Genomic DNA, 16298 nt, shown 5'->3' with positions numbered 1-16298 from the left:
AAGAATAAGCATCCCTCTCAAACGTCTGAAAACTGCTTGCAGATCAAATTTGAGCCAAATTATTTTAGGGTTAAAGAAAGTAAAAATAAAAAAGAAGCTACATAATGACACCTCTGATGCTTATTTAAATGCAGCATTGCAGAGCATCTGGCTTGTCGTCCAACAATGCCACACCCTCAATTTTTGATTCTGGTGCATTATATTTAAAGTGGGTCCAAATGTCAACATTTTTCTTCTCCTGATCAAGACCTGCTGTAGCTTTTTTATGTTGACAACCTTTTGCTGTCTGAGTTCCTACAGCCATAGCATCAAAGTACATGCTGTATTTATGTATTATGGGTGGAGGTGTGTCATGAAAAGAAGGGAAGGAAGACAAATGACCAACATAGTCATCCAGTGAAAGAATGTTTGGTTTATGTCATATAAACACTAATCCCATCTTAGGCATTGTAATTAAATGGACATAACAAATTAGGAGAAAAACTAGAGAGCACTACTGCAAGAGACATTATGTCGAAAACAAAAACAAAAGTTCTTGCCTCTCTTGATTATTTCAATTTTGTTACAAATTACATGTTAGCATAGATCAAAGATCAAGTCTCAAAGTTTAAAACATAAAGTCACTTGTTTCTCAATCTCTCTATTACCTATTTTAAATGTTGGAGGAACGATAAGCTTTTTCCCTCATTTATCATAATATCATTCTGTTGTGACTGGACATTACTCTTGCAGGGTCAGACGAGGCGATTTCCTGCACAATACCATGTTGTCTGACTTGATTACAGTCCATACAACGTGTCAAAAAAGAACAAATGAATCTTCTCGTCTGCTCTAGCCGACAAGGTGGTCAGCACGTAATTTGTTCCGTCAGCCTCCAAGTGTGTAGAGTAGGCAGTCCATTGAATTCCCATCCGTCATGGTTAGTTACACGCTTGTCAGCTGCTCTCCCACTGCCCAGCGGTCTAGCTATCACCTCTGACCTGGAAGCATTATATCTAAATCACATTACATGGCTCTGTGTTCTTTTTTTCCCTTTCTGAAGTGACCAGAGTGAGACATCTGTCCATTCCTGTTTGAGTTTACTTCCCACTCAGCCGCCACATCTTAATTAGCTGATCTGATTTTCTGTGTGGGTGTGTGCCTTTTGTGTGTGTGTGTGTGTGTGCGTGTGTGTGTTTTAGTGTGTGTGTCAGTGTGTTTTGGTTCATCTGTGTTTGTGTGTGGTTAACAGTGTGCATCTATGTTTGTGTCGACTGCATTTGTATTGTGGGCTGAGGTGATTGACAGGCTGATGGGAAGATAATATGCCTAGAACGACAACCAAAAGGACGTGGAATTCATTCATTGTGACGATAATTAATCTGAGAGAAAATCCTTGTGTTTGTTCATTAACCACTGAGACTGGATGGCACGGCCTTCCAGGCGCTGTCAGCCACAGATGTCCCTCGCTGAAGGACTCTGCAGCACCTGAGTCCTTCCTGGCTAATAATGTTGTAATTAGCACGGCATTAAGAGGTGCATGGCCCTGATACAAAGTTCTCACTTTAAAATTGTCCAAGTAAATGTGTTAAATCAATGAAATTTCAGCTCTGCTTAGAAATAGTGCAGTTTTTCCCGTGTAATCTGTAGCATCTGAGTGTGTGTTTCAGTGTGAAAGCTGTGTGCTCTCAGTGTGGTGTTGAAACTCAAATCAAGAACAAATGCTTTTAGGTGTGGCCCCTATTTATTAATGCCCTTTGCAATCTCTACCTAGAATTAAATGCAGCGCTTAACATTTGTGCCTACATTGAAGGGAAATTGGTTTCAGTTCTCTCATGTCCTTGTCAGTACTGTTAGTGATTATTGCTTACTGTACAGACTGCCGAGCTGCTTTTTATTATTAAACAGCAGAAGAAGGAATGTAGGAAAAGTCAATATACAGTTTTAGCACTGTGAAAGACAAGAAGCAAAACATGGAGCTGAAGTAAAAGACATTTTTTTTTCCCATATAAAGGCCATCACCCTGAACCCAGCTATAAGTATTTAGCTGTAAAATAGTCTAATTTATCTGCTGGCAAACTGATTAGCCTAGCAGTACCTGACCCTTGCCTTCTCTTCACATACAGCCTTTGGATTTATAGGGCTCACATTGTGCTATTGGTGCATTACAATGACTACATTGCCACAAGACATTTGTGTGATTTGGGCCATTAGCCTCAAGTATTAGACAGGTATTTTGCTCATTAGATTTTGTTTAAAAAGTCCAAATCTAACACTTAATTCACTCCCCTTTTACAGATGAACATATTATACCACAAATGGACCACCACCACTGTGGAATGCAACTATCATTTAATTCAGAACTGTTTTATAATAATTAATTTGAGGTTTTTAATATTGTGTATAACTGAAAAACTACTTTTTTGGTTAAACTACTTATAATATACTGCTCAAAGTAGATCTGTAAATTCCAGTTAAGGCTAATTGCAGAACCAAGGTTAAGACTGGTGGGAACAACAATCTTTTCAATGTTAGACTGGTTGTTTCTAATACAGCATGGTTTTTCTTGGTGAGATATGTGTGAAGAAGAAACAAGACTGCAAAACTTTATAAATACTGGAGCAAGAACAAAAGCATCAGCCTGCTGACAAAGGCCAAATCAAAGTGGCGGTAGTGGTTAAGAGCAGCACTGGTGCATCCATATAAGCAAATTTGCTTAGGGCAAAATTTGGGCTAACTAAAAAGTATTGCTTATGAATTGCTAAGGAATGCGTCAGTTGTGCTGCACCTGCCTGATGCTTTATTTGCTTTCTAGTTGTTTAAGTTGTTGAAAATGCTGATGATACAATGTATTTTTAGTAAGTGGTTAAAAGAAATTATTTGCGCTTGATTTGTTTTGCTTTTTTGGGTTTTTTTTTTTCCTTTCTGCTTGTCACGTGAGTTCAGGGTCGCTACAGCAGCTCATTGTCCGCATGTTGATTTGGCACAGTTTTTTATGCCGGATGCCCTTCCTGACCCTCTCCAATTTCTACCGGGCTTGGACCGGCACTGCACAGCTGGGGATGGGAATGGGCTGTTAGGGGTTCAGTGTCTTGCCCAGAGACACTTTTTTTATTCAGTTTGAGTAGCTTAAATTAGCTGCACTGTCACCAGGTTTTGAGGAGTTTTTATGTGTTTGCAGAATGTGGATCTGGAAAATGTCTGCATATTGCATCATGCACACCTTAATTTTGTTGACACTTTAAAACTGAAAAATGAACTGGTATACAGTACGTTGCAAATACAAAGATGGCATGTGCTTGTCCTGGTTAGGAGGAAGAGGAAAATCCATATTGCTGTTAACACAAGGTACATAACTTTAGTGATTGGAAGCTGCTGCTCATAAACTGAAATGTTAAACTTTGACAAGGAACAAAGAGCCATTAACCAAATTCTCTAGTGATACAACAAAGAAACAAAGCTACCAAAGTGACTTTACAGTCAAAATCATCAAACATGAGGGTGGGAGTGTGCTGATATGGCCACTGCTTGAGTTATTGTTTTCTTAGTTAGCACTGTGAATGCAAGTTCATATATTCAAATACAAATAAAATGTGACTCTATTCTTAAGAAGTGTAGAGAGGATGCTCCTAGTCTGAGTATTACCTTAAAGTGACTACAAACATTTTAAAAGACTACAGAAGATTTTAGAGAAGATTTTTTTTTTTTTTAATGGCCCAATCAAGTAGGTTCCATAACTTGAACCCAATAGAATATAGCAGTCTTGTGCTTTGGCTAAAAAATAATTATATTAAATTGTCAGGACGTGTACATAAATTGATTTTGTTGATCACAGGTGAAAGCATCTTTGTTGTAAATGTAGATGAACATAACCAAAACAAGGCCTTCTGTAGTTAGGCTAATATATTATTTACTGTACGTAAACTAGGGTAGAATCAGCTTTAAATGGTATCTCATATTGTTTTGCGTTTCATTGCTCAAACCCTAATGAATGGTAAAACCCTGATACTGGCTTGTTGGTAGAAGGCGTGTAGCGTCATCTTTCAGTTAGCTGGTGTTCAATTGTATCATAATTTTTTATAAACACAGCAAAGTGGCCACAGTTACAACCCCGTTTTATCTTGTGCTGGCATTCACTGCCCCTGAGATCCCAAGGAAATGTGAAGGTTACAAAACGAAAGATGTCTCCTTTAGTCAGGGCAGGATGAGCGAGCAGCTAAAGATGGGATCCCGTTCTTGTAAAGGGCAGGTGAAAGTTAAGTGAATCCAAGGGTAAATCCTTAGAATAAGAATATGCTTTTGGAGAAGTAATGATAAGGTGGTTACTAAAATGTTCCCTTTGGTATTTTTAACTGGATATCAACTGGCAGGTAGCATTTGGTCGTGGAAACTCTTTATTCGCTGAAGCAACTCAAGTAATGCAACACTTTTAAATTTGTGTGCCTCAGTGAAAAGGACAGTCGGAAAGCTTATTGTGCTGCGTGCTGTATTAAAGCCCTCCCAATTAACACCTGTGTCTTATGTCTGTTCGTGCTTTGCTAGATTAACACCTGATATCTTCATGTTCACAATCAGATAAAATGTTTCTATACTTTGCAAAATCCATATAACTGTATATGAGGGCATAACACTTTTTATGACATGGATCGACCTATAGGCCACTGATTGTTTCACATTCTATAGTGACATTGATTGTGTCACGGCTAAAATAGGAGCTTTGTTTACTCTACACATGAGCATAACAGGGTGAAGTAACCCCACACAAACAATAGTAATTAGTAACAAGCTATATAAAGATTCTGATGTGAGTGGTTTTAAGACTGCAGAGAACAGTTGGTTGGATTAATTTCCCCGTAGGTGAATAGAAAGGGTAAAACTAATGGCCCACAAGTATCTTTGAATAACACCCTACTCTCAAAAACATCTTCCTATTACTACTTATGGTTGACTTCATTGTGCTGAGTTATATAGTACATGTATATGTGCACGGGTTTGATACTAACAGGCTGTTTTCACATGAATTAGCTGCAGAGGGAAAGTTTTACTGTGATCACCTTTAAGACAACCTCTGTCATTTTAAAGTTAATCGTGTTTTCAACAATCCCCTTATACGCACTCAAACCAACAATGACTTGCCTCTACTCACATATAGTGTACATTAATCTGCAACAATAAAAACACATCAACCAACGAAGAATTATACTTAATTCCAAATTGAATGGATAAAAAGTTGTACAAAAAAAAAAATAAAAATCTCAAACGCTCAGAATCGTTGCAGTAGTCTTTTTACAACAGCTGACTCTCTCGACCATATGGTTTGGAACAAAGAAGCACATCTACTAAAGGAGCTGTGTTCCTGGCTGATGTGTTTTTACTCTACAGTACAGACGAATAGTCTAATCCAAGCTGCAGGGTGACGGACACTTAATGTGAGTACAGGTAATTCACTGTTAGTTTTAGTGTGTATTGAAAACACAATTACACATAGCGTGATTTCATTTGGAGCAACATTTGGGGAAACTGGTAACTTCCACCACACATATACTAAAATCTGACTGTAGTTGTGTAGGACTCATAGAAATACATCAAAATTTGCGTGTCATGTAACTTCAAAATGTATGTATTTTCATTGGGGAACGCTATTTAATCTCTGAACCCATAAACATTTGTATACCCTGGCCAGCACATTTGTATTCTCCAACACTAACGATGTGCTTCCCTTCTGGTTCCAGCTCAGTGTAGTACTACACGGGCAGAGTGAAATTAAACTTCTATGCTATAAAAAATTCTGTCCAAGTTGATTATTATCTGTCTGACTCTTTTTTTTTAAAGGCCATCCACACAGGTGTTTACACAGCTAATTCTAGCTCTGATCAGATTGAAAGTGGGCAGAGCCGTAATCAGATATACATGAGGTCATATAACTTCACACACATAACGAGGGTAAAACCAGTTATGAATGTGATTTGGTTGTGATAACTGGTTGATCCTAGTTTGTCTTGATCGGCAACGGTTTAGATCAGTGTATGCTGTATAAAGGTTGTAGTCTTTAGTCTTAACACCCAGTTTCTGGTTTCCGCCATATTTGTTTTGGCAAGAACACACGAGAATTTTTGTTCTATTTTCATAGGATTTCTGGTCATGTCTGTCAGAGCTTCCATTCAATCTGAATGGAGATTTTAAACATGTTTAACTTTTACAACTGACCTTGGTGACAACAAAGGGAGCAGCTTTGCCTAAAGTTAGCTTTGTTTTACAATGTTTTTTACCACCATTTTTCTCTGTTTGCTCTACAGTCCATGTTGTTGTTAATGGCTCCACATTTAAATACAGTCATTTGGCAAGCACTTCTCCAAAGTGTTACAAAGGAGGAAAAAAGCAGGGAGAAACCATTAAAGTGCAGTGCTGTGAGACACAAGTGTAAGATAGGACAGATCAAAAAAGTTTTTTTTTAACTTTACTTTACTTTAAGTGCATAAGGAAGTTGTGGTTCAGGTGCAGTTTGGTCTTCAGAAACCTTTTGAAAATTGGGAGTGAGGCCCATCATGGGACCATTGAGTTGAAGAGCTTTGCTTGGGATCTTTTTCTGTGTGGTGAAGGGACCAACAGCCACTGTTTGTTGGTAGAGTGCAATGGGAGGGAGGGATTGTAGACCTGGATGTGTGGGAGTTTAGGTAGGAAGGTGCCATAGAGTTGACTTCTCTGTAGATGAGAGTCAGAGCTTTGAACCTAATATGGGCGGCTACTGGAAGCCAGTGCAGAGATCTGAACAATGATGTGAAGAGTCCTTTTTTGGCTGATCGAAAATGTTTATTAAGAAATAAAGGGTCTGATATTTCTGATTAAAAAGCCAAACTACTGTGTGTCCGCATGTTGGTTCTGGCACCCAGGCCTCTTATGTTTGTTTACCTTTGAACCTCCAGTTGTTTAGCGTGCTGCCCAGTTTTCATGGTTGTCAGGTGTGTGTTCCTTCCAGACAGTCATAGGCCAGAAGTCTGTGACAGTTGGTGGAAACAGTGTTTAAGTGCAAATTTATCAGTCTCAGAAAGTCTTAGCTAGTGTTCAGGTGTGTCCCCAGCTTTCAGCTTCACAGTGTCTGTCCATATCCCCATCACTGCACAGTGGATTGATGAGGACTTTACTGACCAGTGAGTCATACTACAACAGTTTTTTACTTGGATCTGTAGTAAATGTGTGTAATTGCACTCAGCGGGATCATACTTGTGGTTTGAGGATTTATAAGGATCAATAAATAACAGGAAATGAACATCAATTTCTCCTGTTTAAGTTCAGTGCTTTGACCCACCCATTCGTTCCATCTTCATCTCAATGTGAACTTTGTCTCTATATTTACATCTTCTAATTGAATCATCTTTTCTCATTATGGTCTTTGCCACGTACATGTATTGCCTCTCAGCACTTGTTGACAGATTCTTGTTTTGTTTTGGGTTTTTTGGTACTTTGCTGACTGCCTCTGGAGGCGGTTTGGAAGATTTTGTGAGTTGTGCCATAATCAAAACATGCATCTTGACATGGTTATTAAGAGTAGCAGTACAAGGCTAAGTACAAGTACAGTAATAAAATAGGCTTTCAAGCTTTTCTTGAAAATGTGCCATGTTTTAGTTAAGGCTGGTAGGAAATAATATTTTGATTATCAGCTTGAATTGTTATACCCCCTGTGTCATATGTATATGTATTTTTAAAAATGTTATGCCTCTACTTATTCGTATGATTTAGTGGGCAGACAAATCAATTATGCAAAATGTACGAATTAAAGCATGGCTGGATTTATACATGGACTGCAAATATCAGTCAAAGGTGGTATACTGTTGGGCTTTACAGATGTTTTTTATATTTTATCCATTTGTGGTTAATACATTTTAATTCTACTGCATACACCGCGGTGTCCTCACAGCCCCTTACTGCCTTCTGTTAGCATTTGTCTCATGAGTGTCAGTCGGTGTCTCCTTGTTCAGTAAAGTAGCTGGGAATTCAATTTTTCCCTGCCTCTCTCTTGCAGTAGACGCTGGACTAGGTTAGAGAAAACCTCAGAAATGAAACACAGTCCTAAGAATCATCCGATCCACCTCTGCCTCCCTCTGTCCATCAACTGTTTTGATAACTTATACTATGTTGCCTTTGCTTTGCCGAGTTTCATTTAATTCATTTATTTATATTTTACACAGATACAAGTTTTTCATGTGAACAATTTAAAGATTATTTCTGTGACATTTGACCTTTGAGAGTATAAAGGACAAAGACAAAAAAGGATGGATATAACCTGTAGATCCCTAACCAGTACTGAACCTTAAAGAAAGTGAAGCAGTATGTGTCTTAAGTATTACCCACCATGTAATTTTATAGATATGGTTCTGCAACTGCCCCCTATGGTCAGTGATTGAGATAAGCTGTCAGTCTAATGATCACTTTCTCTGTCAAATCAGCAAATGGCTATTTTCAGTTACCCTGCATCATCTTGTGCCGATCGACTCTTAATAAAAGCATAACAAGCGGTTAGGCGGCTGTGCAGCAGCTGAGCCCTGGGTGTGTAGCTCTGTTGTTTTACAGCTTCTGTTCAGTACAGCACAGTATAATAAAAGCTTTAAAAAGTTGTAACTGTATATAAACTGTCATTACAATTTATTTTTGACAAGGTCACACTGTGCTATTCTGTTGCTCTTTTCTGGTCTCACAGCTTCTTGCATATTTGAGTAACATTCACTATACTGCTTTCTCTGCCAGGTTTTCCTACCAACAGTGGCAAGTAAATTCAGTTGTGTTTATGCTCTTTGACCAGACAACACTTTTTACAACATATTGTAAAAACAACGTATTGTATCTGCAGTGGTGTTGACAATATTGCTTTATAATAACGAGACATTGCAAGGTATTTTTACCATAACTAGATAGTATAAACTGACTTTTCACCATTTTTTTCACCACTTATAGGTGACAGCTAATTTTATTAGTGCATTTTTTATTTTTATTTTTAAATCAGTTACTTTATTGTTGTTTGAAACACCAGAAAATAGTGAAAATGTCAATAGTAATTTCCCAAAATAACATTTTAACGCCAAAGTAACTTAATTTGTATCTTTCCTATTTGATATTTTACCTTTTGACACATAATTGAGCAATTCACAATAAAATAATTATCAAAAATTAAAGATTAATTCCCTGTAAATCAACTTATCCACTAATCAAATAATTTTTTAAAGGCGGAGGATGCAACGATGTGGCATAATTGAAAAGCTTCAGTCAAACCTCCAAGGTTAAAAACGATGTTGAAATTATGATAAAAAGAAGCATCATCAGTCCACACAGATTGTTTGTGGACAGATTGTTTGTGATTATTTGTCACTTCAGTAAAATATAAGTTGAATTTATTTAATTCCTCTGAGTAATTTTCTTCAAAAAATAAATGACAATAAAAGCACAGTGAACGGTCTAAACTTCTGAAAGCATATGCAAATACGCATAACAAGGACACACATATAGTACATGACAGGCGCACATACACACACATTGGTCCATCAAGCTCCTCTCCATCTGTATATCCAAGGGTCTCCTGCGACCTTCCTCGCAACAAGGCCAAGGGACATTCATACTGATTTATTCAAAGGGACGGTTCTCATTCAATTTTCTCCATATTCATAAGCGTGTTTCGCACCCCCGCTCTCGTTTTCCTTTTCAGCTTTAAATTAAAGGTACAGGAACGAGCCAGGCCTTTCATCTAGGGTTGGGGATGGAGGGGTGTGGGAGGAAGGCAAAGGCGTGTGTGTGTGTGTTGGGTGGGAGAGGTGGAGGTGCATCGGGCAAGGGAGGGGAGGGACTGGTAATGGTGAGACTCTCTCCACTCTGTATTTATTAGCCCCCCTTCCATACCCCACCACCCTCCTCATCCTCCACCTCCCCCAACGACACCTGGCGAAAAATGATTCATTAATTCAAAAAGCAGCATTTTTGAAAGCCGTATTTCAAAGGCATCGACAGGAAAGAGAGAGGAGCTGAGTGGGGTAGGGTGAGACGGAGAGCTGAGCGAACAGGAGGTGGAGGAGGAGGAGAGGGCAGGGGAAGGCAGATCCAAGGTGTTTGAAGGGCCAGAGTACACTTCAAGTTTCTGTCAAGGCAAAGATCAAGCTGGGAGGGGGCTTATACTTACTGGATCTCTATACAAGTGGCTTTCATTTAGAAATAACATTACAAACAACAGAAAGTTACCTGCAAAACCAGGGTTACCGTAAATGAATGCACAATGTCCATAGATAGAATATAATACTATGGTATTGCATAAATGCTCATTGTTTCACCTGTTGAGTAAATCAAAAGACTCTTTAAAGTCACTTTGGCTGCAATGCATCCCCTGACACACACACACATTTATGCACAAGAGCAGTAAACACCAACAGCAGGATCATGTGTCAGCCACTCCCAGTCCAGCTGAATCTTTCATACTGCTGCAGATGATGTGGTTAATTATAGATGGCAGGACAAGCCGGGATCCTTAGCCTCAATTAGACAGGGCCACAGGGTGACTGACCTGCGCAATGACTGTCAGTGCCTATTACACACTACACATGGCCAGTGACAGTGTGAGAGGTGGAGGGCAGGGCTGGGTTACAAGGGCTACTGCTGTATTCTTTTCTTTCCCAGCAAAAAGTGACAGACACACACATGCATGCATGTATAAACACACACACACACACAATCAAAGACCCACAAATGAAAATAGAGTTGTCTCAAGAAGGCTGATTTTCTAATCAGTGAAATTAATCATATTATTAGCCTATTACTCGTGCCTGATTTTGTGTGTGTGTGTCGTGTGTGTGCCTGTGAAGTTTTTTTCTTAGTGGCTTTATTCTTGGTCTAAACATTGTCAAATTGTTTAATTATTAGTTTCAGTTCCATCATCATTGTCAAACTGTAGTTTCAAGCAAATAGTTTTAACCTGGATATTATTTTTGTGAATTTTGCCATGTTTTTTGTCATAAGATTATAATTAATGGGTTTATAGCTAAGTTCTGGGCACATGGCAACATGGCACGAAAAGGCCGTCCTTCAGATCAGTCCATTCAGTAACTGTCCATACGTAATACATTTAGGTATTTATTTGACTGTGCTCCACTGAGCCCTCCCTCTCCCAGCTCTGCTGTGTTCTGTCAAGACTAGCACACACCAAGCTAACGGTTGGCCGCCAGGGAGCATCCAGTGGCCTGGTCTGTGCTGTGTGTCCCACACCATCGGCTTTGTTTACATTTTCTTTTTTTCTATCACAGGCTCAGAACATGTAGCAACACATGCTCATCGCCTCTCATCTTTGCAGTGTGTTGTTAGGCCACTTGTGGGCCCAAATGAAACCTACATGAGCCGAGACAACTTTTGATCTTCCTCATCACCAGTTCTTCGTCAGTTTGGTGCTTCATGGCCCCGTGCTTCATGTGTTTAGTGGTATGACATTACAAGAAGTGAGAATTCTGCAAAACTTACATATCCAACAGAAGTAATTGAAATTCTCTCGGTGAGGTTTCTGTTTTCTCCACATGCTTGCTTGATTTCCTTTAGGTTCTCTAGTTACCTCTCATTTTCCAGACATGTAGTTGTATTAACTGGTTTGACTGGTGACTCTGAATTGCCTGTAGTTTCTATGTGTGTCCCTGCCATAGACTGGTGACCTGCCCAAGATCTACCCTTCCCTTCACCTGATCAACACTCAAGTTGCAGTACTACCGTTTGACCACTAGGTCAAATTGCTTTACAGCCCACTGCTGATCTTGGGGCTTCTCTGCACCACTGTCAGTGCTGCTTCAGAAGAGTTTTAGAGGATATTTCTCATAAGATGCTATCCCCTTTACACAAATCTTTGCCATAGGATTAGTGGATGTGTTTTCAGCAGGGATTTGTGAATTTTTTATTTACCCTCTATGTCATCCTATAGATGCGATGTCAGATCAGAAAATGACTCTATTTATTGTTATAGATGGAACGGACATAACAAAGTATTTACATTTGTAAGACTTAAGCACGCGGACCATCATGCAGATTTTAAACATTTTTGATAAATGTACATGGGGGTGGTCACAGTGGCCATACTAGCTTACTGACTGAACTTTGACCTGCTGTTATAGAATATTATGTCTTACTTCTTCAAAGATGTTACATATTCTGTCTAACTTAGTGCTCTCGTATTTTCGCAGACGCTGTTGTAACACTTTATAGGTTTCAGAAACGTACTGAGCACAATGTTTGAAATAACTGAAATAAATAACTTACCATTTGTTTTAAAAAGTCACGAATGAATCTCCTGTGAACTCCAATTAAAAGTAATTTCAATGTACAAACAAAAGACGGAGTGTTTAAACAATTTGTTTAAATGTCTAAACTTGTTATTGTGAAAATGTTATGGAAACCTGTGTTACAACTTTACCTTTTTTCATATGGAAGCAAGCAAGTAAATACATCAGCAGAGCATTGATATTTGCTGTGCTTTTCTCACGGAGCTAGCTTTTGGTGTAGTATGTCCCATTCCCAGGGTGTCTCTCAATATACTGTCTCTGGGAACAAAACCAGGCAAATAGCCCTGAAATCTATCATATAATGATCCAACTCTAATGACTATGGCTTCAGGAATAGGACAGTCTTTGGGTTAATCACTGCTGTCTACCTTAAACTCTGTATCTTGTAATTACTGTGTCCTCTCGGCCCCCTGTCTACTATCTATCTACTATCAGTGGAGAAAGAAGGTTTGTATTCAAAAACATAATTCCCTCCCTATGTGCGGACAGCTTTGTAGCTAATGAATTATTTTTGCAGCCATACGCAAGCTTACTTTCTATTCATCGACCAAACCTCCAGTTGAAGCCTCTTGCATCAAACTTGCCTCACCCTTGCCTCTCTGCTCCCCACCTACCTCATCCTCTGTCCCCGGTGCCGTACCTGTACTCACCTGTGTCTGTCTGTGCAGGTGAGTGAGAGCCAAACCACCTTTGGGACCTGCTGATTAGGGTATTAAAAATAAATGGGCGGCTCAGTTTAGGGGGGGTTTGGTGGCCCGGTGGTATATATTTCTGTTAATTTTTCTTCCCCCCCTCCTTCTGTGTAGTGACTGATCTGGCAGAATATGATAGCATGGGCTGTCACAGCAATAATTAGGCCTATTTTCCGTGAGGTCATCTTACAGGGACGCTGGGCGGCTGTGGTTCACACACAGGGTACTCTGTGCTGTTTCTGCCCTAGAGCCCCCAGGATATGATCGTCCACACAGGGCAACAAAGATTCACTCCGCAGCAAATGAGCGAAACATAAAACACCTACAATCTGATATGGACTGTGGTTCCCAACGCTTCATACGCTGGTAGAGTTTACCTCACTGGGCTTTCACAGCTGAAAATCAAACAGCCTTTTATTAACTTGTGTCCCATTTAAAAGATTGAACAAGATCTGAAGAATAAGTTGTCAATGGAAATACCTGCATTTCAAAAGGAGAGTATATATAAATATCAAGTATTTAGCTGTGAAAACTTTGCCCGAGTCCAAATAAAACCTAACGTGTGAGGTGTTTGGTAACGTTTCCACTACCAGAAAGCCAACAGTGCCAAGTTAGAGCTCAACATATTTCAGCTCCATTCAAAACACTCCCTGGTTGGGTCAACAGCTGCAGGCTAGAATTAGAAATCAATTATTCAGCTTCGACAAGCTCATTAAGTCTCTGAATAGGATTTTCTGTTCTGAGTCTGCCTGCTCATTTCTCCTAGCTTGCAGTTTCTAATTAGTATTTTTTTTTCTCTTTAAAGTTTGATGGGAGTTTGGGTAAAAATGTGGGCATTGACTTAACACTCACTGGCTTTTCTGAACAGTATCATTATCTGTAGAAGAGGCTGTATTGGTACATTGGAAGACCACTAAGGTTGTTTGCTTTCAGTTTGGGCACCGTCTAATGATTGGAGTCATCAGGCTAAATTAGGCATTAATAATTAAAGGAGTGTAATCTGGGTAAATTAAGCATTAATAATCAAACGATGACTGGAAATTATCACATACAGTAAATGAAGCAGCACTAATCAGCAGGAAGAAAGAGGGCGAGAGGCCGACAAAGTATTTTGAGACAGAAAATGAAAGGATGTGTACGGAAATATGCATTTACCAGTTTCCGCTAAAGAGTTACTCTGTGCTAAAATGATTCATGTTGTCATAGAACCACATCTCCACCACATTTGACGGCATCCTTTGAGTAAAGCCAAACATACACTTGCATTTTGCTGTTACTTACATCACCTATAGTGCAAGAAGGCTTATCAGCAAACCCTTTCCCTGTCCATCGCTCGTTTTCTCTCTCTCTCTCTCTCTCTCTCTCTCTCCCTATTTTACCTCCTCCCATCCCTCCCTCTCTCTTTTCTCTCCCTCTTTTCCTCTCCTCCCTTCCTCTCCTCTCCACATTGTGTGTGTCTATCTGATCCCGTGGCCTTTTGTTGCGCTATGAAAGGCCTGATGCCACACTCATTATTTTCTCCTTTATCTCTCTCCCCACTGCTCTGATTAGAACAGTCGCCCCTGACAGACGCCCTCAGCCAGCTCCTATCCATTACATTGTGTGTGTATGTGTATGTGTGTGCACAAGAGAGAGAGACATGTAAAGCTACCCACCATATAAATCATAAGTGTTTTCATCACAGTAAATGTCTGTGTTATAAAGCAATATTTCAAAACCTATATATGGGTAAAATTTTGGTAATTAGTTATATTCTGATTTTTTGAGGGTTCTGTGAAATAAAATTACTCATTCTCACACATGCACCCATTACACACTCGTTTGTTTTCCACTTGCACAGACTTACACACCATTGGAAAAGTGCTACAAACTGTTTCAAAGTGTAATTGTTGCAGAAGTGTTCTGGAGGAAAAGTTGAATCAACAGACTATACATTCACTCAGGAAGTGGTGGGTGCTAAAGGTTGTTGTTCTCGGCAGATGCAAGCCCCTGTAAATAAGAAAATTCACAGTGTCAGCCTTTCAACACCAGGGTGGTTTTGTAATAAACTGTAATGTGTGTGCGCATATATGTGCTGAAAACCAGCAGGGAGCAGTTAATATAATAGTCTCTAATCACCAATAAGCTGTTTACATTTAAATATGTTAATTTATGCATAAATCAGTCACACTGAATTATGTGAAACACTTTTAAATATTTGCAGATACACATAAAATAGAATAAAAAGCCTTTTACACATATATTACTTTCTCATAGGTGCTCTCCCGCCCTGAGTAGTCTGAATATGTCATTTGCTTTTAAATTGCATTATCATGCAAAATGAAGCAGAAATTTGATGAAACTCAGATGGATTCACCTGAGTTAATGGAATATGGGTTTAAGAGGGAACTAATTATCCTAGTTTAGCAGGGAGTGAATGTATTTCTTTGGAAGGCCTGATTTTGAATGTAAACATTAATGGCCTCCTTGATTAGCATAAGAATGGCGTGTTATTGTCCCGCTCACTCTGCGTCCTATTGGATATGCATCTGTGCTGCTCTAGACACAGATACACATACACACAGACCGCAAGCTTTAATACACTTATTACCTACCTTATCAACTAACGATGCTATTTTTGTTTTTATTGTTTAGCTAATCCATAAAATTCATTTCTTCAATCAAATTACAGTTCTAGACCCAATTACATTACTGGATGTTTGTTTTTTGTTTTTTTGCAGAGGACAAGACAAAAAAACAAACTAACTCAAGCTCCAACTATTGAGGTGAAGATGATATTTAATACAAGCACAACTGAAGAGGGTGAGTCATTGCGATGTCTTTCTTTTTTGGTGTTCTTGCTCTCCTTGTGTTTGTACCCAAGAAATAGGTTACTGCTATCTAAACAAATGAGAAATAGAAGGAATGAGAACGAAGTAAAGGAAAGCAGGAAACATGGGACCCAGGTGAAGAGTTAAATTAAGAAAAGGAGGCGATGAGGAGAGTTAAAGGGCAGGTGAAGAAGGGAGGCTTTGACTTGGGGCCTCCCGGGGACGATGACCTTATTTCAAATTCTGGATGAGGGACTGCAGTTAGGTAACTGAGGAGCCCCCCCTAAGTCTCAGACACACTCAAACACACTTTCAAGGCTGAGTTCAGGAATAGAGAGCCCCCCCTCTCCCGAAGTCCTGCAGCTCCCTCAAAGGCCAAGCTGCTACCACTGTTGCTAGTAAAGCTACACAATAGGTTACACATACAATGTGCCTCCAAGGTTCACCTTCATATTCTTGGTGGAATAGCACGTGGATTCTTGTCAACTGAAGAAAGATAAAAATTTGTGTTTGTTAATATGGGG

General features: G+C 39.3%; 1 protein-coding gene across 15 annotated transcripts in view; it reads left to right on the top strand.

The window, feature by feature from the left end:
- arhgef7a (Rho guanine nucleotide exchange factor (GEF) 7a) overlaps nt 1-16298 on the top strand; it is a 105393-nt gene that overhangs the window by 70066 nt on the left and 19029 nt on the right. For 14 of the 15 annotated variants that reach the window (XM_067517311.1, XM_067517314.1, XM_067517297.1 and 11 more), the window contains one exon: nt 15685-15766. The exons of the other annotated variant lie outside the window; for it this stretch is intronic. The gene's annotated coding sequence lies outside the window, so the exon portion shown is untranslated. The remainder of the gene's footprint in view (nt 1-15684; nt 15767-16298) is intronic. 15 annotated transcript variants of the gene reach the window in all.

This window comes from Channa argus, chromosome 9 (genome assembly GCF_033026475.1).
Source record: "Channa argus isolate prfri chromosome 9, Channa argus male v1.0, whole genome shotgun sequence".
NCBI lineage: Eukaryota > Metazoa > Chordata > Actinopteri > Anabantiformes > Channidae > Channa > Channa argus.
Note: the sequence above shows the minus strand (reverse complement) of the source record. Positions and strands in the feature narration are given on the sequence as shown.